Genomic DNA, 20,594 nt, shown 5'->3' with positions numbered 1-20,594 from the left:
TAATACGGCTAACTATCGAAAGAATCGCCATTACCCTTAGAACGATGCAGCAAATATTGACGAGCAATTAACATCGATAAATAATCGTAATATCATCGTAAACAAAATATCTTCTCCTTACGCTGTTCGAAAACTGGATTCGAAGCATTTTTTGAACTTGCGAGATTCGAAATATAGAATTCTTTGAAAGTATAGAAACGATGCGAAAGTTTGGAGCTGAAAATGGAAAAGATCTGAACTTCACGATCTCAGAAACCTTCCACTCTCGATCGAAATTGCTTAGATTCCTTTATCGCGATAAATTAAATTATTGCGAGAAAATAGTATAGAAAGAAGGAACTTGGCGGATGACGAGCAATATCTTAAAGTTCAAAGTTTATCGAAATGTGGAACAGTATCGAAGAAGCGAATCGAAGCACGACTCGGATGTCAGACAAAACTGGAAGCTCGTCCAAACAGGAAACTACGTTTGACAAACGTCTGATGCAATGATGGGAAAGGTATTGGCCCAGTCCTACGTTGCGATGAAGTAATCCATACTTGGCAGACCACTTAGTCCGCTGTCTCGTGCAATTGCATCGTGCTGTTTGCGCGCGTGGCAAACAAACGGAATTTCCAGAAAGAAACTACTACCAACCATGGAGTATGGCGATGGAGAAACGTTCCCCTTTCCACCGATGGGATTACTCCTATCACGTTGTTACAAAGATCGATGAGAACGTACCGGTTACTCTGTACATCAAAATCAAGCGAAGTACTCTATTTGTCAACTTTGCTTATAGAAACTTGTTTAAGGAATTTTAAGCGAGATTTGGAGTAATCTAAAAGTACAAATCGCTGGCGTTAAAAGTATCAAAATATTTGTATATTTCAGAAGTTAGAATCCCATGTCCGAAATCTTGCAACATTCCTTTTCAATTACTAAACTTTTTTCTCTATATTTTAAACGTAGATATTTTTCGACAGATTGCGAGTTAAAACGGTTACTGAATCGGTTTTCGTTTCGAACGAACATCGATTACGAATTATCTTGTTTTATGTTGCATCGTTATTGCAATTTATCTCTTTATCGAATCATCGTACATCCGCAATACGATATTAACGGAATAAATAACGATTGCTCACTAGCGACGTTACATATCTTTTATTCTGTTTCAACGATCCGTAGTTATTCATATGTCCAACCAGGCTTTACTTAACTTTCAAACGCGATCTATCCGAACGTATACGGAATTCGTTTTAATATTACAGAGGATCGTTCCTTTTTCGTAAGAATATCACTGTCGATCATTCGCTATATTGAGAGCAAGTTACGGTTTTAAAATGATCGTCGAGCGATTTAATGAAGTCTGCAAATTTCTTCGATTTAATAACTCGTCCTTCTTGCCTCGATTAAACGTTCTGTCGCAGTGGTCATTTGCAAAACGGTCGATCGATACGAATTTATCGGCAATTTGTCCCGTTCGTAAGTTTCGCACGATCGTTGATCTACTTCCATGCAGTTTCCCTTCAAAAATTGTAGAAATCGTATGGTCTTTTGTTCGATCGTGAGTAATTTCATCCGAGAATCAGACTTTTACCCTTTTCGTATTACCCGAGCAAATATCTTCTTCCGATCGCTTGATTTTTCCAAGGCTAATTATTTTCGTAATTCTTCTATCAATTTTTCAAATAAAAATTCCCCAAGTCTTGGATTTTACAGAGCCTCCGAATCTTCCAACTTTCTGGCTCTCGAACGTTAACTTTCAAGTTTCGAAGAACGTTGTTGAACTTGAAATCAAGATCCTAGAGAACGTCGAGGACGACAGGTTTTCGTCATAGCCAATTTCTTTCCGCTTTTTTCTGAGATTTAAGTCGACTTTTACCGTACGATCAACGTACCATACCGATCATTATTGTACAGAACTCCAACTTGTAGCCAACTTCTACGCTGTAAACTTTGTTGCTGTGGCTGAAACCGCGCAACAACTATTCAAACGATCCTCGTTACTAACTAAATTACTAAATTACATTTCGTAATTATTCGCAATAGAAAAATAGAAAAATGGTCATTGAACATAACTCGAATTTAGCTTTGTAACTGGAAAGCTAAAGTCGAGCAGCGGCGACGTACAGGAAAAAGTTATCCAATGTATCGACCGTGACGACATACTTCAAGATCATCGGAATCGGCGAGGCCATCTCTATTTCTAGTAATCGGCAAATATTTTTATTTATAAACTGCTCTCACTTTCACTGATATAGGCACAAAATTGTTCGACGCATCGTCGAAATATTCGTATTGGTTTGCTCATTACCACCTAATGACAAAACATCAAGCAATCACTTAGTTGTCAACCCAATAGAACTGTTTCGATCGAACTTGCAGACAAATTTGTTTCTGTGTATCGTTTAAATCTTCGTAATATGAAAACAAGAAAATCGTTCGTCCAAAGGAATAACGCGAACGGGCAGTGACGCGAGTCAGTGAGCCCGATCGATGATTCGAGTCCGCGCGATGAATAAATTGCGAATCACCTGTGGATACGTTGTGTATCAAAATCAGGTTGGCACCGGTGCCTTCAGCAAGCAAACGCGTTGCCAAGGTTGCGTTGCACGGTTCTCTGTCGAACTAGCGACGCGTATAAATCATACAACGCCGTCCTTGGATGGCGTTGAAAAACCGAGCCGTCATTCTGGCAAATTGATTCCCGATGGTTGATCGAGGAGGAGGGATTGGGACATCCGTGCGACGGAATTTCCGTCCAATTAGTTCGTTGCCCTTTTTCCCATTCGATAGCCGAACCTTCGCCTCCTTTCACATTTTTTTAGTAGCTCCACGTTTTTGAAAAAAACCAAACGCTTTCTATATGTCCTCGATGGATTCGAAGCTACACAGTGGACCGTAAGTATCGTACAACCAGTGGAAAATATTGGTTTCGTAAATGAAGATTCGGAAAACTTAGATTTAGCCATCGAAACATTTTAATTCTTACCAGTATGGTCTCGTTATGGTCTCATAGTCGTTTAAGTTGCAACTTTGCTCTGCCGTGTCGTACGTTTTCGTTGTCTTGGAACGATACGAGTTTGTAACGGTAACAAATGTAGTCATTTTATAACAAATAACGGTGCGCTAACTTTCGTCGTAATTCTCAACCAGCCATAGTAGACTCATTGGTTGATATTGCAAATTGAACGTTTTCCGCTGCTTATATTATTTTAGGTGCTGGTTGTTCTACTGCAATTGCTGTATCATTTGAAACATGTATACCTCGTGATGTAAAGTAGGTATTAAAAACAAAAGAGTAGAATTTGATAGAGTTCTTCAAGACATAAACACGACGACTAGTTGTCCGAATACTTACAGCGAAGGACGCAAGTGTTTGTACGGTTGGTAGAAATAAAAGAGTCACTGTTTTCTGTATTATTAAATATCAGGTTGCAGCAAAAGTTTCTTTCGTTTTATAAGGAAACGTAAATTTATGTTTGTTCGATAAAATAATATAAAACGAGCAATATTATCTATTATGTCCTTATAAAACGAAAGAAATTTTTCAGACAGCCTAATATATCTACCTACAGACATTTACGACAATAAATTTGTAGAAATAAAAGTTAATTGCGCTTAGCACTGCAAGTATCTGCAACAATATAAATTCATTTATTATTCGAATGTATTTAACAATATAAAAAATATTTCTCCTTTATTTTTACATTCGAACTGTACGAATTCTTTTGGCTCTCGCTGTATAGCCAGTAGCGTATATTAGATTGCGTTTGCTTTCTTTCCCTTTCATTCCTCCCTCTTTTGTTAAATCTCTCGGTGGCTTAAAAACGTATACCACTATTCCTCCGCGCACGAATCAAATTGGCTCGTAGAATCACAAGGGTTGAATCACGTGCGAGTTAGTCGAATAATCAGAAAATCGATCCTCGTTAAGAAAATGTTCCCACGCGTTCTTAGGGACCGAAGGACGTTTAGTTTTAGGGATGCGACCCCCAAATGTTCGTCGTCGTCGCCGTGGTCGTCATGACAACACCCTAGTACACGCCTCCGTTTCGAATAATGTAGTTCGCGTTGCTCAAAGAATGCAGTTAAGACGTTCGCCCCCTCGGCATCCCTCGTTGTCAATCAAGTCGCTGTACGAATGAGAAAGTCTCGGGACGAGTCTCTTTAATTAATCTCAGGCCACGCAAGGCCACCTGGCTACACGGATAAACCTCATATACGAAAATAAAGTATTTATGTATATTTTGCGAAAATTATGTACATTTTTATTACAGCGTTACTCTACATTTCTCTGCGTCGGTATATTTATGGCACTGATAAATTTCGTATCACAGGGAAACTAATTTTCCAGCAGCGTGCGTACTCAGGACGTGGATACATAGTTTTGCGACAAAATCAAAGATGCATCGGGTTCTTCTGGCTCGTTGGTCGCGTACGAATGCAAAACCGCAGGCCAAGAATCGTAAAAGTTGACAAAGAACTTTCGTAACCAGTCACGCGTCAAGTACTCGCGTAAAGCTTTGCAATACGTAATTTACGACCATGTTCATTTTTATGATTGTTATATTTTGTTCATAAACTTATGTGTCTGTTACATATATAATCTATAGCGGATAACGAAAACTTAGATCAACAGGCACGTGTCAACAAATTTTCCAACGATCCTCGAGATCGAATCGTCCAGCAGTTCCATCGATCGGCGACAGTTTGCATGAAAGTTAGTGGAGGGTGAGCCGCATGGCCAAACAGCCGTGAAAAATGGTAGCCACTCGTACAGAAAAATGTAGTTTAAATCCGCGGCGAAGTAGCCCTATATTTTTTAGCGCGTTATGGTCGACCAGCTGGCGAAAAGTCGGGCCGGCGCTTTTTGTTTTCGTAGCCAAGATACGTGACTTGATTTACAACCGTCTGGTTTAAAGCCGCGAACGTTTGCGTCACTCGCGTGTGCATGTGCACGCGTCACGGGACTTTAACACGGAAACGGTGTTGTTCACGGTGAAAGGTAAGTGGAAGGTAATGTAAACGTCTTCTTAAATGAAACAGTAAGCTCGGGTGCTTTAACTGGAAGAAAAGCACTCCTTAACACCAGCTGCTTCGTTTGCTTTGGACATCTGCAGCGTCTTCGCTGTTTGTGAACCAGTGGAGCAATCGTGGAATCGTTAGAGTAAATTAACTCCGAGATTGCTTGAAGCACTTCGATGATCGTATCGAGAAGCGTTTGCTCGTACGTAACCTCGACGGAACCTCATACGCTGTAGCGTTTTAATTTCCTGCCTGCGTGAATTGTATCTTTTCTTTTTTTTTTTTTTTTTCTTGGAGGAAACCTTCATAGGCGCCCCGCGCTCTCCGGGGAGAGGGCGCCGGGTAGTGCCGGATTCGTACCGGCTAAAATCTCCACGGTGGCCGTACTTGGCGCATGGCGGAAGGGGCCCTAGAACCACTCATAAGCATGACATCACGAGCCCCATCCGCGCCGAGTTCACCTCGAGTTATGCGAATATAACTAAAGACGCGATGCGCGGGCGTGAATTGTATCTTGTAAAAGCATAACTTAACTACGTCACTAAACGACCTGATAATTTCAAGAAACGCATAATTTCGGACTCGATTAACGTCGCTTCCCGATATCGAAGTATCGTTGGCGAGAAGAGCAAGCCGAGGGTAAATATCTTGCAACGTAAATTGGATGACACTAATGAGAAAAAGGAATTTCCAGGAACAAATTTTCTAGCTGATCGGTGATCGAAACATAAACCGTAGGCCACGCCTTTCTTTCGCCACGATCACCGATCTAATTTTCGAGATCGTTAGGAAGTCGCAAGTCGGAGGATTATCCGAAGAGGAAGTCAATTTGAAAAAGTTAGAAAAGCTGGTCTGGTTTGACCGTTGAACCGGCGCCACCGAATCTTTGGATTATCGCTGGAAAATCGATCGATTCGCGTCCATTAACAACAGCAATCCCCTCGTGCAGCAAACTTCGATAAACCGATATAAATGCATTCGCTTTAAACTCGATTCAACGTCGATTTTCCACGCGAACTGACCCGATGGCACATAAATCACCGAAACTGTGCGTCGTTCATCTTCGGTTTATCTTTCATCGACTAAGTCCCTCGACCGGACCATCGAAATATTCGTCAAACGCCCCGTCGACGCTTACTTTGCATCGCTACGCGGTGGATCAATTTGAAATCGAACAGATTCGCTCGTCCAACGCTTGGTTGATCGGACGTCGCAAGCTGCGAAATTACAATACCGTCTTGACGGTTGTCAGAAATTCTGCCCAGATACGTAGAACTTTGTTTTCAGAGATGTCGTATTCTTTCGCGAAAAATTCGTCAGTGAGTTCCGAATGGCGATTTTAAAAATACGAGAGACGTTGCAGAGATGTTTCGTCAAAATTTTTCATCCGGCAATGTATATCCATCGTTGCTATCGGACTGAACGTAACGCGTAGCAAACTCCGATTAGTATCACGTTTCAACGTTTGATTACAAACGTTCGTAACATCTTTTGTTTGCCGTATCCTGCATGAATTTCTCCTTTCAAATCGATATAAAGAACGACCGCTTTCCAGGATTCTTTCAGGATTCTTCTTCGATATTCGAACGATCATCTGTCGCGGGGAACGTTTTCTCCGGAAAAATATTTCGCCGGTGGAAGAAACACGCGGGACGCAACGCTCGGATAAAATAGGGTTGCGCGTGTTTTAGATCACGCTATTTTATGAGGTTTCCAGTTTCGCGACAGCGGAACTGCCGACATGAATCTCAAAGATTATGACGCGCGGAAGTTGCAGCGACGAAAGGGCTTTTAGTTATGCACTTCTTGGATTCGTCTGATATTTTACGCTCCCCGTGTGCACGGAGTCGCATTTGTTGCAGAACACAGCAACAGAAGGGGCCATCCCGCGGGATCCTTCAAATATTCAGCAACCTTTCCCGCTACTGATAGACGGCCACATGCTCGCAAAATTCTCTCTGCGCTTCTTCCACAAAATGTGCCGGAATGTATTTCATTTCCGCATGCTCGGAACTGCGAATTAGAATTTCTAACATCGACTTTGAACTTCGAACTACATTAGCAACTAACGCATGGTCGTGGAACACCGTGACTGTGATCAAGCTGGCATCATTTGCGCGGTTGACTTAACATTATTAGTCAAACTTTACGATCTCTTCGCCAGTCATCGATCGTGTGTGCTTCGTTCGTGGTTATTTTATTTTACGATTTGCAACTTGCCAGTTCACCGATATTGTTAATTGACACGTTACTGCGCAACGGGGATCTTTGCTATAGCTTTATCCAAAAATTACACGATAAATATGATCTTGTAAATATCGATATTGAATCGATATTGACAAAATGGAAGAGGATTTATTGATTGAAAGAGACAGATAGATGTCCGCGTTAGTCATTTTTAATAAAATGGTTTCTACCACGTTTTATGCCTTCGTATCAATGTACAAAATCGTCACTGTTTTTGTCATGTGCTAATATTTACCGTATGCACAGTGATATTTTTATGCATGTGAAAATAGAGTGTGTTAATATTGGCGGTAATTAAAGGTTCTTGAGAATCGATGCTAAATGTGTTTTATTACATCTACTGCCTATGAAGAACGTTAACTTATTGGATATTCCTATCTAGAGGTATCAAATATTTACATAATTTAAAAGTATTTATATAAAATATTTATAAATCGATCAATGTATTCTCGACAAAAGGAAACCAAGGGGAACGACCGATCGTTTTACGAAATTTCGTAAACAGACGTTTCGCGTCGATATCGAAACTGACAAAATTATAAACAGCTGACAAAAATAAGCTTAGCGCGTTTCTCTCTCGTGACCATTGTTGTAAATGAAGGACGCTATTCAAAGTTTTATTAAATCTGCGAGAAAGATCTCCTAAGCTGACGAACTAATAAACGGAAGGATCAGAAGATGGCTGATGAACGAGAATCTACTGGTAGAAAATGAGAGAGATTGTAATTACGATGGGGAAGGATGTCTGAGATGGAATCCTTGATCCCGGAAACGCGTCCTATACAAATCTTTTCTAATCCCTGCGAGGTGTTGACGTTTCCTATTTCTCAGATTCCTCGACTTTCATTAAGAAAGCTTGTGCAGACATAATCACGCCGTCGCGTCGTCGCGATAAACACGTTCGTTCGTCGCAAGCGTTTCGCTTCTTTCTACGAGGTCCAAGAAACGCGTCTCGAGGGCGCTTTCAGCCGAGTTTCAGTGCACGTTTTTCTGAATTGCTAAACCGTTGTCATCCAGACGAATAGAGCCACGTTTCGATGTTATTTCACCTCTCGTTTTTCTTTTCTCATCTTTACGTTTAATGGGAAAAGGGAAAATGATAGAAACGTGTTACACCAAGGAGGTCGAACGAGTCTGTCAGAAACGGATATAAATTATTATGTGGTTTCCTTTCAGCGGAAGATAAATTAACCCGGTAATTCTTCCGCAAAATAGATTTTTCATTGTTTGTAAGGAAACAAATTACGGCTAATTATCATTTTTGATTTCGACGAAAGAAACAGATGCTATCGCGTTGTTACAAACAGGTTGTTCAATAGCGATGCAATAGCGTGATAGTAAAATAACGCGTCACGGTGATAATAATACAAAATGCAGATATATCGTAGGATCTTTACTACAATTACAAATGGACTAAACAGGAAACAATGATTGTTTAACGTGAACTAATCACAATGACGTATTATTGTTGAGATATGTATAATCTTTCGTGCTGGACTGGGCTAAATGCGTGTTAGAGTTACTTGTATGTGAGTATCAGTGTGTGGATACATGTGTGTGTAGCGTCAGAGCGCGTCCAGGCCTGAGTTGAGACAAAGGACGATTGGCAGTTGTTAGGATGCATCCAGAAGAGTCGGTTAGCAGTCGTCGAGTGTAGAGAAAGTGAGGAGACGCGTCCAAGTATGTATCGAAGAATATGTGAGAAATCCTTCTAGTAATAAACGTATTATTATTTAAATATTACATCCCAGTGTATAGTCAATGTTCATTCAATATTATTTCGGCACCAAAGATTCACAATTCTTAACAATTATAATTAAGACAACTAGACAGTTAATTTGCAACTCTCGTCACCACGGATCCAACGCTCTCTCTCTCACGCGGATCACACTCTCTCGACAATGCAATTCGCACTCTCCGACTTCTCGACTAACGCCAACTGTTAATTCGTTTATCGTCCCTTAGCAACCCCTTGTCTCTTGTCTTAGCCTCGCGTCTTTTGTCTTAGTCCCATCACGCACATGTTCCGCAACCGCTTGTTTATAATTCGTCCGACACCCCCAGGCCCCCTGTCCTCAATACTACAATATAATAACATCAAAAAGTATTTACGCGCGATCATACTTTGCAACGAAGCGTCTCTCTACCAAGTTCTATGCATTCCATTCTCGTAGCATCAAATTTTTAACCGTGCGAAAGTACTACTAAATGCTAAGTGCTGTAATAAGTAGAATGGCAAATACTTTTTATAGCCACTGTATATCTACAAGCGCGAGGAAAGGTTAACTAGAAGCAACGAATTAATAGCACATCGAGTAACTCGACATTTCGAATTCACAGATCCTTTGTCCTTCACTACATTCGTTAGAATTAAAATCGACGTAGCTAAGGTTAATCCTTTCCGGAAACTTCTAATTTCGAGCCCGAGGTAATTTCCGTGTAACAAATAGTAGCGTAAGACGCGACCCAGTTGGCGTACTGAGATTCTTCGCGAAATCTTTCAAAACGATTTGAACAGTTCAACTCGTTAGCCAAATACACATATATTTCTTTCTTAACCTACGACATTCCGGGCAATTTCTCACGATAAAGCTTCGCAACTTCAACAATTTCCCTATCCGTTTAATTGCCATGCGAAGCGTTTCCAGTGAAAATAACAAATTTCGTTCTTTTCTTTCGATACGTATTACGTTAACGCGTAAATATGCCATTTGATTTATTTTACTAAATAGGCAAGTACAGAAGACTCTCGGAATTAGCCTCGAATTAATCAATTTCGCTTTCTATTTCACCGTATACGAGTACGTATCGGGTCGTAACGTAAGTTAGGTTAAGCGTAATCGGTCCATAGAACGGGACGAATTTATACTTATACAGGATGTCCCAGGTTTTAAAGGCGAAGCTTTGTCGGTATATTCCACCGGTCTGAATACGGAGAAAATGTTATGCGAACGTAGATCGTTTAAGACCTTGTAAGAAAGTTACGACAAAGAAACAGAAAAGAGGAATGGAACACGGAGGGATGGCGAAGAACTTGTTGTTACTGCGATACAACGAAAGAATTGATCAGCGATATTTACAACAAAAAGTATATCCGCGCATACCCTCGATTCGTAAATAATCGAGATATTTTGGTAGAAAGCAATTCATTAACGGTGTTGGCAGATACTAACCTCAAGATCGTTAACGACATAAGATAGTTATCGCAGATCGCATAAGTAGATTAAACGTAAATATCGCTGATCTGTTCCTACATTGTGTAACAGTAACAGCAAGTTCTTTAACGTTCCCTTCGTATTTCGTATTTTTGTCATAACTTTTCTACGAGATCTTAAACCATCTATGTTTGTACAATATTTCCCTTTTTATTTAGATCTATGGAATATGCATATATCTTTTTTTTCATAAGGGATCATCTCGTGCCTGCTTGTACATGTTATTCGGTCGCACCCTGTATATACACAATGTATACGTATATTACAAACGGAATAGTTATAGATAGACTGAAGATTTTTATGGAAATTCGTATCTCCGAGAATACGACGAAAAGAGTAGAGTTTCGGTAGGAAATTGTTTTTCTTACCATGTATCGTACAAAGCACAGTACCATGGACACTTTATGTATCTTTTCGTCACGTCATGAGCATTCTGCGCGATTGTGCACCTGTAGATTCCTGTATTTTCAATTTCAATTTCCTGTAGATGAGCAGCGGTGTAGTTACAGAAACATCCATTCGTCCTTATTCCTTTCGAACAGCGGATAAAATCTATTCTCGTGGTTCTCCTGCTGACATTTACTCTCGTCCTTTCCACGTTATCTTACACCATCGAATCAGCAGTTCGCACACGGTACGTTAATCACGACGCCATAAATCGTCGCCAAGCCCATCCTTCGAACATTTAACGTCTCGTTATCATCCAGTTTCGCGTACGTTTATCTCTCGGTGCGAATAACACTTCGACGCTGTCTCCGTCATAATGCCGCCGCCACCTATCGCGATCTATCCACGTGGAATATTTATCGGCCAAGGTTTATTTACCACCGCATGGCGGCTTTTGCATAATTCATTAGACCTGTAATTATTTCAGTTCACCGGGCCACCGTTTCCCGACAGTCCTCGTATGATCGTTAAAACGACCACGACAACTATAACCGGATTTGCCTGGTGGAAAAAAGAAAATTGTTACGCTGAAACCTAACCTGCTGGCTCAACGTATCATGAATAAAACAACGTTTCACCGTTTTCGTAACGAGCAATAAGATAATACGCACCGCGTATATCGTAATTAAATTAATACAACGCGATCTCTCTGCGCTTCCTCCTCGGTATTAATGTGTTCCCTTATAATAAATTAGTATCGATAAAGCCGTACCATGGATTCGACTGGGGATCGTAGTTGACACACTCGCGTTGTAAGCTCCGACATTTCGCTAATGAATCACTAAATTGTTTGCGTAGAAATTGTAGCAGCACGCAATTCAACAGGGATACACGCCAAATATCTAGAATTGGTTGTCGTGTATTTACCGAGTGCAATACCACGCAAATTTCGTTCAATTTCGGCTCGTAGGCGAGTTTACGTTTTCTGCGGACTTTATCTCGAGTATTACGCGTTTCTTTGCGGATTATCGAAAGATATAGATTTGTTCTCTGTTTGTTGAAAGATTTGTTGCTCTGTTTTAATGTCACCGATCTAGTTTTCCATTTTGCCACCTTTAACCGGCTGCACGTTTGTTCCTTTCCATTATAAAGAGCTCGTTAGGAAGAGGAAAAGAGATCAGACGCAAGGTAGGCGGACCAAAGTCGAACATGGATACATTAAAAGAGATTATCGACGCAGGTAGCTGCATTGCATAAACCGCCTATTGGAGATGTATCGACTAGTGGCTGACTAGTCGGTTAAGCGACTATCCGGTCACTTTTGTAGTCGGCGACAAGAAGAGCCGATCGGTGGGCCTTCGATTTTTAGTATTACCGATAACTAATAAAAATGCAACGTTCTTTATTTTCTCTGTCATCGGTGTAATTTTAATATTCTTTAACGTGTGGTACTACACTGATGGATGCATATTGGTATTAGGTTGCCCGAAATGTTTCTTTCGTTTTATAAGGAAATAATAGACGCACAATGTTTTTTGTTTTATATTAGTTTATTGAATTATGCGCGAATATAGTAATAGAAATAGATCGAAATGGATGATACCTAATTCGATAAAATAATATAAAACAGAAATTCTAGTTCATCTATTATCACCTTATGAAACGAAAGAAACTTTTCGGACAACCTAATACGTAACGTAATTATTACACGTAACAAAGAACGTTAAAAAGATCGTCGTTCGACCGCGAATTTGGCGCGTTTCGTAGCGACGTTTGAAAACGATCGGCAGAGACGACCAGTCGGTCGGCTTCTTGGGAGTCGATCAATCGGTTAGTCGGTTATTCGGCCAAATATCTAGCCTGTTCCGCTTATCGCGGAAAATAGTCGAGCAACTTTCTATTTTATAATCTATCCAAGAATCTATATAGCCAGTTCCGATTTTATCACGGCTCTCTTTTCTTCTCTTTTTCCTGCTTTTCTCGTTATAGATTCAAACAGGTGCGGACGTGTTCATGGACAGAGTTCCTGTCTGCGTGACGAGTTAAAGTCCCATTGTTCGTTCGGTTGCCTTTTTGCTGTTTCCACTACCGCAGCAAAATAAAAGTGGTTACGTAATTGCGAGGCATTCCAGTGTTTTTCTTTGGTTTGACTTAGCATAGCAGAGTCTGGCTGTTACTTTCCTTTCCAGAGAAAATGTTCTTTCGTACGATGCTTGCTGCACAGTCAGTCGCAGTTAACGTCGGTTAGCTTGTCTCTCGTTTCTTACCAACCGTTTTATCGATCCTGTTCTTATGCACTATTAAAAAGCGTCTCGAAGCGTAGCTCTGATTAGAAGCAGTTAGAAAGGTTCGATTAACGAAACGACTTCGATCTCTTCTCCGAGCAACTTCCTCCGATCCAATTTCTACAGTTTCTTAGGTGAATTGCGATTATTCGCGCGGTTAGAAACGTACGGTTTTTTGGCTAATCTCGTGATCGAGAAAGTCGAGTTGACTCGTCCCTCGGTTTGCTAATATTTTGATACAACAATTTCTTATACCTTTTAAGGTATTAAAAATATCACAAATAAATTGCATCATATTTAAATACGTGACAACTATAGTTTACCCAACAAATTAATTTGTCTCTATTAACTTCTAACACCAAGTAATAGAATTATTCGCATCGTAGAATTTTCTGCTTAAGAAACGCCTCGACTATGAGGTACAACGATCAGATTTTAAGTTGCACTTTTTAACTTTCGTTACTACAATTCGGTGGATAGAAATGTAAACCCATCAACTCTCAATATCTAAAAGCTTGAAAAGAGAAGAAACAGGAGGTAATTCTATATAAAAATATAACAAATATAGCAAAAGTTCTTCGAAAGCAGACATAGATTTTAGTAGATACGATAATCGATCGGGGAAATTTTTCGACATCGGAAATTGGCTAAATGGTTCGACCGAATTCAACATTCGATAACTGATTAGTCGTTTATTGCAGCCGCAACGAGTTCATCGATCATTCAATACGTTAACCTCAGAGAAATCGATTTTCAATGTTTTTACTTCTCATAATATCTCGTACATTAGGTACACGATAACATCCCGATCGATATCCGTGTCTCTAAAATCCTCGTTTTCAATATAATTTTATGAATATTAATTAGATAGGAATTTTCGATAGAAGAAATAAATATCGCGACCTGAACTTTGATTAGACTTTGCAAAGTCCGTGCATAAATCCCGGTGGGAACTTTTCGTTTAACATGAAAATGTAGGTTCGGTGGCTGAGCATTGGAACAGCGTGCGTTGATACTAATTATCTGCGTGATTAAAACGGAAAGTTAACGAGAAAATGGTAGCAAACGTTCCGCCGCGGGCTCTTACTCCAGCTTTATGGAGCCAGCCTTCTAACTTCAAAGCCACTGGTAACTTTTCTTTTATTGCGTTAAAACTTGGAGACGCGGCGCGGCCGGCTCGAGTGTATTGTCGTGTACGTCCACCATCCACAAATCATGGCTCGTTTTTACGGTTATTTATCTTAAAACGCTTCCAATCAATTTTCCTCTGCTTCCTTCTTTCATCGAGTCTACCCTGTATTTCTCTCAACGTTTCACAAAAACCGAAGAAAACTCTAAATACAGTAACCACAAAACACATGCTTAGATACTTATCAACAAACTTTCCGCTTTTGTTCGTCAGATTCTTTTCATTGTCGTTAATATCAAATTTCTTTTAGTTTCACAGAAAGTACTACCAAACGATGCAAAATTTAATGTACCACCTGTTATATTCGACCTGCTTAATTGGTGCGCGAATACCGTCACAAATATAACGACGTGGAAAAAATTTTGGCAGCCACTGTAATTAAATTTTCTCTTCTGTTCAACGAAGTAAACGAAAGTTCAAGCCGATACCTTCAACGTTAAAACTATCGAACCGTTTAAGATGTCTGAAACGATTGTTCACAAAATCGCGTTACGTTTTAACGTCAGGATAAGGAGCGGCGTTCGCGTAGTATCGTTACGAAGATAATTATTATAATGAATCGTAGAGCGCAGGCCCTCAAGGCGAGCTGTTAAAGAGAAACGCGTTTCCCAGCAAGCACGAAAACTTGGTAATGGAAACTCGTAATGGACGAAACACAAATAACGAGTCGATACGGTGCAAGCATACGTGAATTTCCTAACCGTGGTAAGTTTTCTGTATCTCGTCGCGGATTTAATTACATCAAAGCAAGTTTCCGCGTAACGTTAAGCTCGCAGCAAGACTATCTCAGCCGCGAGCCGATTAAGAGGCGAAAATCAGGTTACAGCGTACAACACGATCCATTATTTTCTCGTTAATTTCCATTTCTCCGTTGGTCAGACTTTCTTAAGATTAAAACATTATCTCCTCAACGCGTAAGCGATTTACAAGGTCTGAATACAATTCTTTTATACAAATTGCACAATCATTTATTAACTAATAATATCGGTAAATCGACAAATTATGAGATATTCGTTATCGATCTCTTTTTAGGATTTCACAAACGTACGATATAACTTTTCATCGAATAGAACAGTAGATCTGTAAAATTCACTTGTAAAATATTTCGATGAGCCTATGATATCTATAAACTGGCACAATTGCTCAAGAGAGTTGAGTTTTAATAAGAAAGCGCGCAACTAGATATTCAGAAAACTTAGTAAAGAATAGCAAAGGATACTTAATTTTGATAACGAGATCCGTATCATATTTTGCAAAGTTTCGCGGAGAAAGATTTCTCAGAATATAAAACAAATACATCCGAGAGATACAAACATAATATCGTGGATAATGAGATGAAAAATCTTATCCCTGATATAATTGCATCATACTCTATCTCGGTTTTCTCCTAATATAATGCGGCAATAGCAATCGAGAATTCCCATAAAAATCTTTTTACCATCCCAAAGAAACTTGCATAGTCGAAAGTAACAAATTTTTTTACGACTTCCTGCGAGCTTCGAGGTAGTCCAAAGTAAATCCGAACGACCAAACGACCAATATTCTCTTTTATATTGCTGTGCCAGCCGTCTGGACGCCAGTCACCGTGCAATTTGTCTCTGATTATTTATGAATCACTGCTCTCTCACGCGTTTTATATTCCGTCCTGTGTATCGAAGTTACTCGGAAGAAACGGCAGGGCAGTTTTACTGGGCTTCGTTAATGCACCCCGAGAGGATCTCACCCTAAAAGCTGCGAGTAATCTTTATCGCCTTATCCTTGCCAGTATCTTATCTGCTCACCTTCCACGAAGATTATGCAAAACTTTTATACACGAAACGGCCGAAAGAAATTCGTTCGTGCTAAAGACGAATCGAAACAGCTCGTCCTACTTAATCCGTTCACGTTTGTCTCATCAATCCGAACCACGATCGACGAACCACGCTTTCAGAACTATCTAACGAAGGTTGAAACTCTCGTACGTGCTGCATATTTTCAGCTTTCCGAAGTAACGCTTCTAACTACCGACTCTGACTACGATTAAACGGATTTCAATTTGATCGTATCGAAAAGAGAATAAATAAATAAATATTAGGTTGTCCAAAAGTTTCTTTCGTTTTATAGGGAAATAATAGATTTACGTACGATCCATTTTGCTCTATTAAGGTAAGGACCACAACGTTTGAGAGATTAGGCTTCATTGTATAAAGATGCATTGCTGTAAAAGACATGTTTTGTAAAAGAAGGACACTTTCGGGACAACGTAATAAGTAGGAAAATTTAAGCCAGAAAAATTGAACGTTCTCTGCAACTGGTTTAAGGTAACTTAACCTCCGACGTACGATCGCGTTAAAAGAGATCTTCCGCTTAATGTTAATGATATTTCATCCGTCGTTGATCCTTGTTCGTAGAAACTACGCAAGCAATAAAAACGTTACTTAATGTCTTAGTAAATATAATTTCGAAACGTAAACCTGCAAATTTGTCCAACTGTCTTTCAGCGATTAAAATATTACTGGCCCTGGAACACGAGGCAGTATTGACAGTTTCACAAAGTTATGTACATTAATTAAAAACCCGGGCAAACGTTCTCATCGAGTTTCGAATGTTTTCTTAATGAAACACGCGTTAACTGCGCTCTTATGCAACAATCTAACGCATTTCACAGTGAATTCGCATTCGAAGAATACACCGTTGACGTTGCTTTGCACATTCGCGGAACAGCTTTCACGATGTTGCTAAAACGTCGAACACACAGAACAAATATTTTGCATATTCAAATGCACGAGTTCTACTCAACGAACGATCGATATAAATATTTATACTTTCCAAGTTGGTCGGCCGCCGTCTATCCGCGCTCTTTCGCGAACACGAATAATGCATGTTTCTGCGATTCTTCCTCGACTTCGTTCCACGATCATTATGTTGAATCGAAGTTTTTGCCATGGACGTTGATCCGTAAACCGCCAGCATCTGTCACAGGGAGCTAGACAGCGCGTTAATAGCGATAATCATCGTTAACGAAGACGGTCGCGTGTAAATATTTAGCTCGGTAATGATCGTATTGTTATAATAGACGCAAAATGTATTTGCGACACCTGTTGTTGCCACGAGCGTATCGTCGTTATGTGTCGTGCCATAACCGCCTGGGAGTCATAACGAATCTCCCCTATTCGATCGTCGAACCAGTCAGACGTGTGTACAATATACAGGTGTGAAGCGTGAAATACACGCGATCGCTCGTGAAAATGTTCGAACGCTTTCAAACACTTTTTACGTGTACGTCCTATAAAACATTTTGAAATCCCGTTAGCGCTACAACGAGATACTACGACGTTTGCATCGGACAAATTTGAAACGAATTTAAAAATGCACATGCAAGTTGTAAGATATTTATCGGAAGCACGCATCTCGCAAAGACCACCGGAGAACTCGAACGGTGAATTATTCGCTGTATTAACGAGCCACGATACGTAGTCACAGTACTCAGCATTGTAATCGTACGTTTAGGAATACTATTTGGTATTCTGCGTACCAAGTTTTACAGTTTCCCGTTGCTTCCAAATTTTACTATCGCAGTCGCGTCCCGTCACAATGCCAACGAAATTTCAGAAAATTTCGTACAATCCGCGTGATGTACTGGGTTGGCAACTAAGTGATTGCGAATTTTGTTATTATCACTTAATGACAAAACACCTAATGTCATTTTTCTGCGATAAATCTTCGACTAATTTCGCGAGCCATTGTATATCGATCAAGTACCATCGGCAACTATACGAAGCGCACCTTGCCATTTTCTTCAATCGCACACGTTTAATGTTTGATTCTGTGGATACGAAGGAAGAGAAATTAAAAGGAGTTGGAAGATGATCGATGGAATCGAGACGGTGGTTGTTTATCTCGGTAAATAACACCAGAGAACAAGAGGAAGACAAGCGGGTGGAGGAAGAGGCAACTGGTTGGCGAAAGAGGAAGTCGGGATCTTTACATCACGAACAGGATGCGCGTAATACTTGGGCGGGGTGCGAGTCGGGTGGCGTGACGAAGAAGAACGGAAGAACGGGTAGTGGAGGATGGGGCTGGGTGAAAAGAGCGAAAATAGGTGGCGAGTTTCTCGGCTGCAAGTCCGGGAGGAAGAGGAAACGTAAGTGACTAGCCAAGCGAGACTTTTGTGTGTTATATTGTCTTCGAGTTCCCCTAGTCGAGTCGGGCGAACTGCTCGCACAGAGATGCGGCCGAAGAAATGGAAAAGCAAGAGAGGCAGGGGGCGAGAGTGCTACGGCGATAAAGGAAAAGTGGGTGGTACGGGGGGAACGAAATGAACGAAAGGGGGATAAAGAGAAGGGCAGCGTTAGAGGAAGAACGAAGAAAAAAAAAGAAGGGAAGGAGGCGAAGGAGTAAAGCGGAAGAAAAAGGGAGAGCAAGAGGGATTGAGAAAATGGGAAAAGGAAAAGGAGGACAGGGAACAGAGGAGATTTCTTCCCTCGATCCAAGAGTCCGTACGAATCGGTTTCGTCGCGAGTCGGCGCGCCATTCGTCTCTAGCGATTCGTGAATCGTTCTATAAAAAGCTCACCGTGCATTGGTATGCATTGCTCTGGGAGATTTATGAACGACGTCGTGGTCGTGGACCGAAACTCTGAAAATCGCCGAATAAAAGATTTGCCTCCCTTTCCCTCTCTGTCTCAACCCTTTCGACGATCGAAAGATAATGCGCATAGTCGAGCAGATCTTTTATCCTCTTTCTCTCGCTTCGCGCGTTTCTTTATTTAGGTATTTTATATCTTCTCCTGTTCGTCTTCCTTATGAACGAGATATTTTCCTCGCTGGCTCGATCACTACGAACCGGATTAGAGAACAAGAACGACGAAGAAGTTGGAAAAGAGACGCTAGATTTTAAATACTTTAGCTCGCTTCCACCGGACAGAAATGAAATTATTCATTCGACTAAATGAAATCCTGATGTTGCCAGCCTGCTGCTTTCCAAAATGTACTATCGAGTGAATTAATTGACGATTGAATCGCCGATTAGGTTCCTCGTTTAAAATAGGGCAGTAAGCTATCCTGCTCGATTACGTTGGATTCTTTCGAAAAGGACGTGTTCGTTATCAGGCGAATGAATTTTTATTTATAGATACTACTCGGAGGATTAGACTGGAGTTTGTTAAAATAACGACTAGTTGGAGGTTTCTTAGGTTACCAGAGGTCATAGGTGTCATCAGAGGATTGGTAATATTCTGACACGATACGCGATTGCTTCGAATCACTTTCGACCTAATTCTGTATTTTTACCACTAAGAATTCTTGTAACCCAAAAAAACAAAGTTAAAATGCAAGGTTCAAATAGAATATCGTTTTTTGAAACGAGAGCGTTTTAAGTTTAATCATCAATTATCCTAATATGCGATAAAAATAGAGATACAGATATTTTATTCTGTATATCAATGCTTTATCCTTTCAAGTAGAATGTTCAACGATATCGTCAGCCATGCAAGGGAAGTCTCTGTAAAAATCATCCGATATCAACGAAAATCAAAGGAACAAGTTACCGAAACATACAGGAAGACGTTTCCTCTGTATATTTCTAGTAACTTGATTACGCGTTTAGCCGTTAACTTACTTTGTGGCATAGGATCGCGGAGGAGCTACAGCTCCATAACGTGGCCACGTGAAACGAAAGTCAAAGAGGGAACGGCACATTCGTCGTTCGATATTGTGCTTTCACCTTTGTACGTTTCTTGAATTATGCAGCGCCATCGGTAACTGTGTAACCATCGCGTCGCGTCGTTTCGCTCGATAGAAAATAGAAAACTGGTCATTCGAAGCCAGAATAAACAGTGGAACAAATGTTCGAGAGGGTGGCAAAAACAGGCATAGACGTGCATTTGTGTGTCATAAAATTCAACCATTTTCGTTTCACCTTGCAGAGAATCTGCTCGAATATCGAATCGCGATATAGACGCGCGTAAGCTCTCGTATTGCTTGAAATAGGACGATCTTTTCTCCATGGAAAAAAACAGAACGGTGTAAAATTGAAGACGTTGAATGATTACGCATCGTCTTAACTTTATTCATTTCCATCCAACGATAATTTTCTCTCGTCGGCCAATTTTCCACCGTTTTTCGCCGTCTCCTCGAATTTATCATAATCATAAAAGAAATGTGAACATACCTCACTATTATATATAAAACGAGCAAATACCGTTTACCAATATCTTCTACACGTTTCAACAATATATTCTGGACGTTTTGCTTACGACGAAATAACGAATGCGAATGGTT

Source organism: Bombus pascuorum, chromosome 1, assembly GCF_905332965.1.
Source record: "Bombus pascuorum chromosome 1, iyBomPasc1.1, whole genome shotgun sequence".
In the NCBI taxonomy this organism is placed as follows: Eukaryota; Metazoa; Arthropoda; class Insecta; order Hymenoptera; family Apidae; genus Bombus; species Bombus pascuorum.
The sequence above is the reverse complement of the archived record's forward strand: the minus strand, read 5'-3'. Positions refer to the sequence as shown.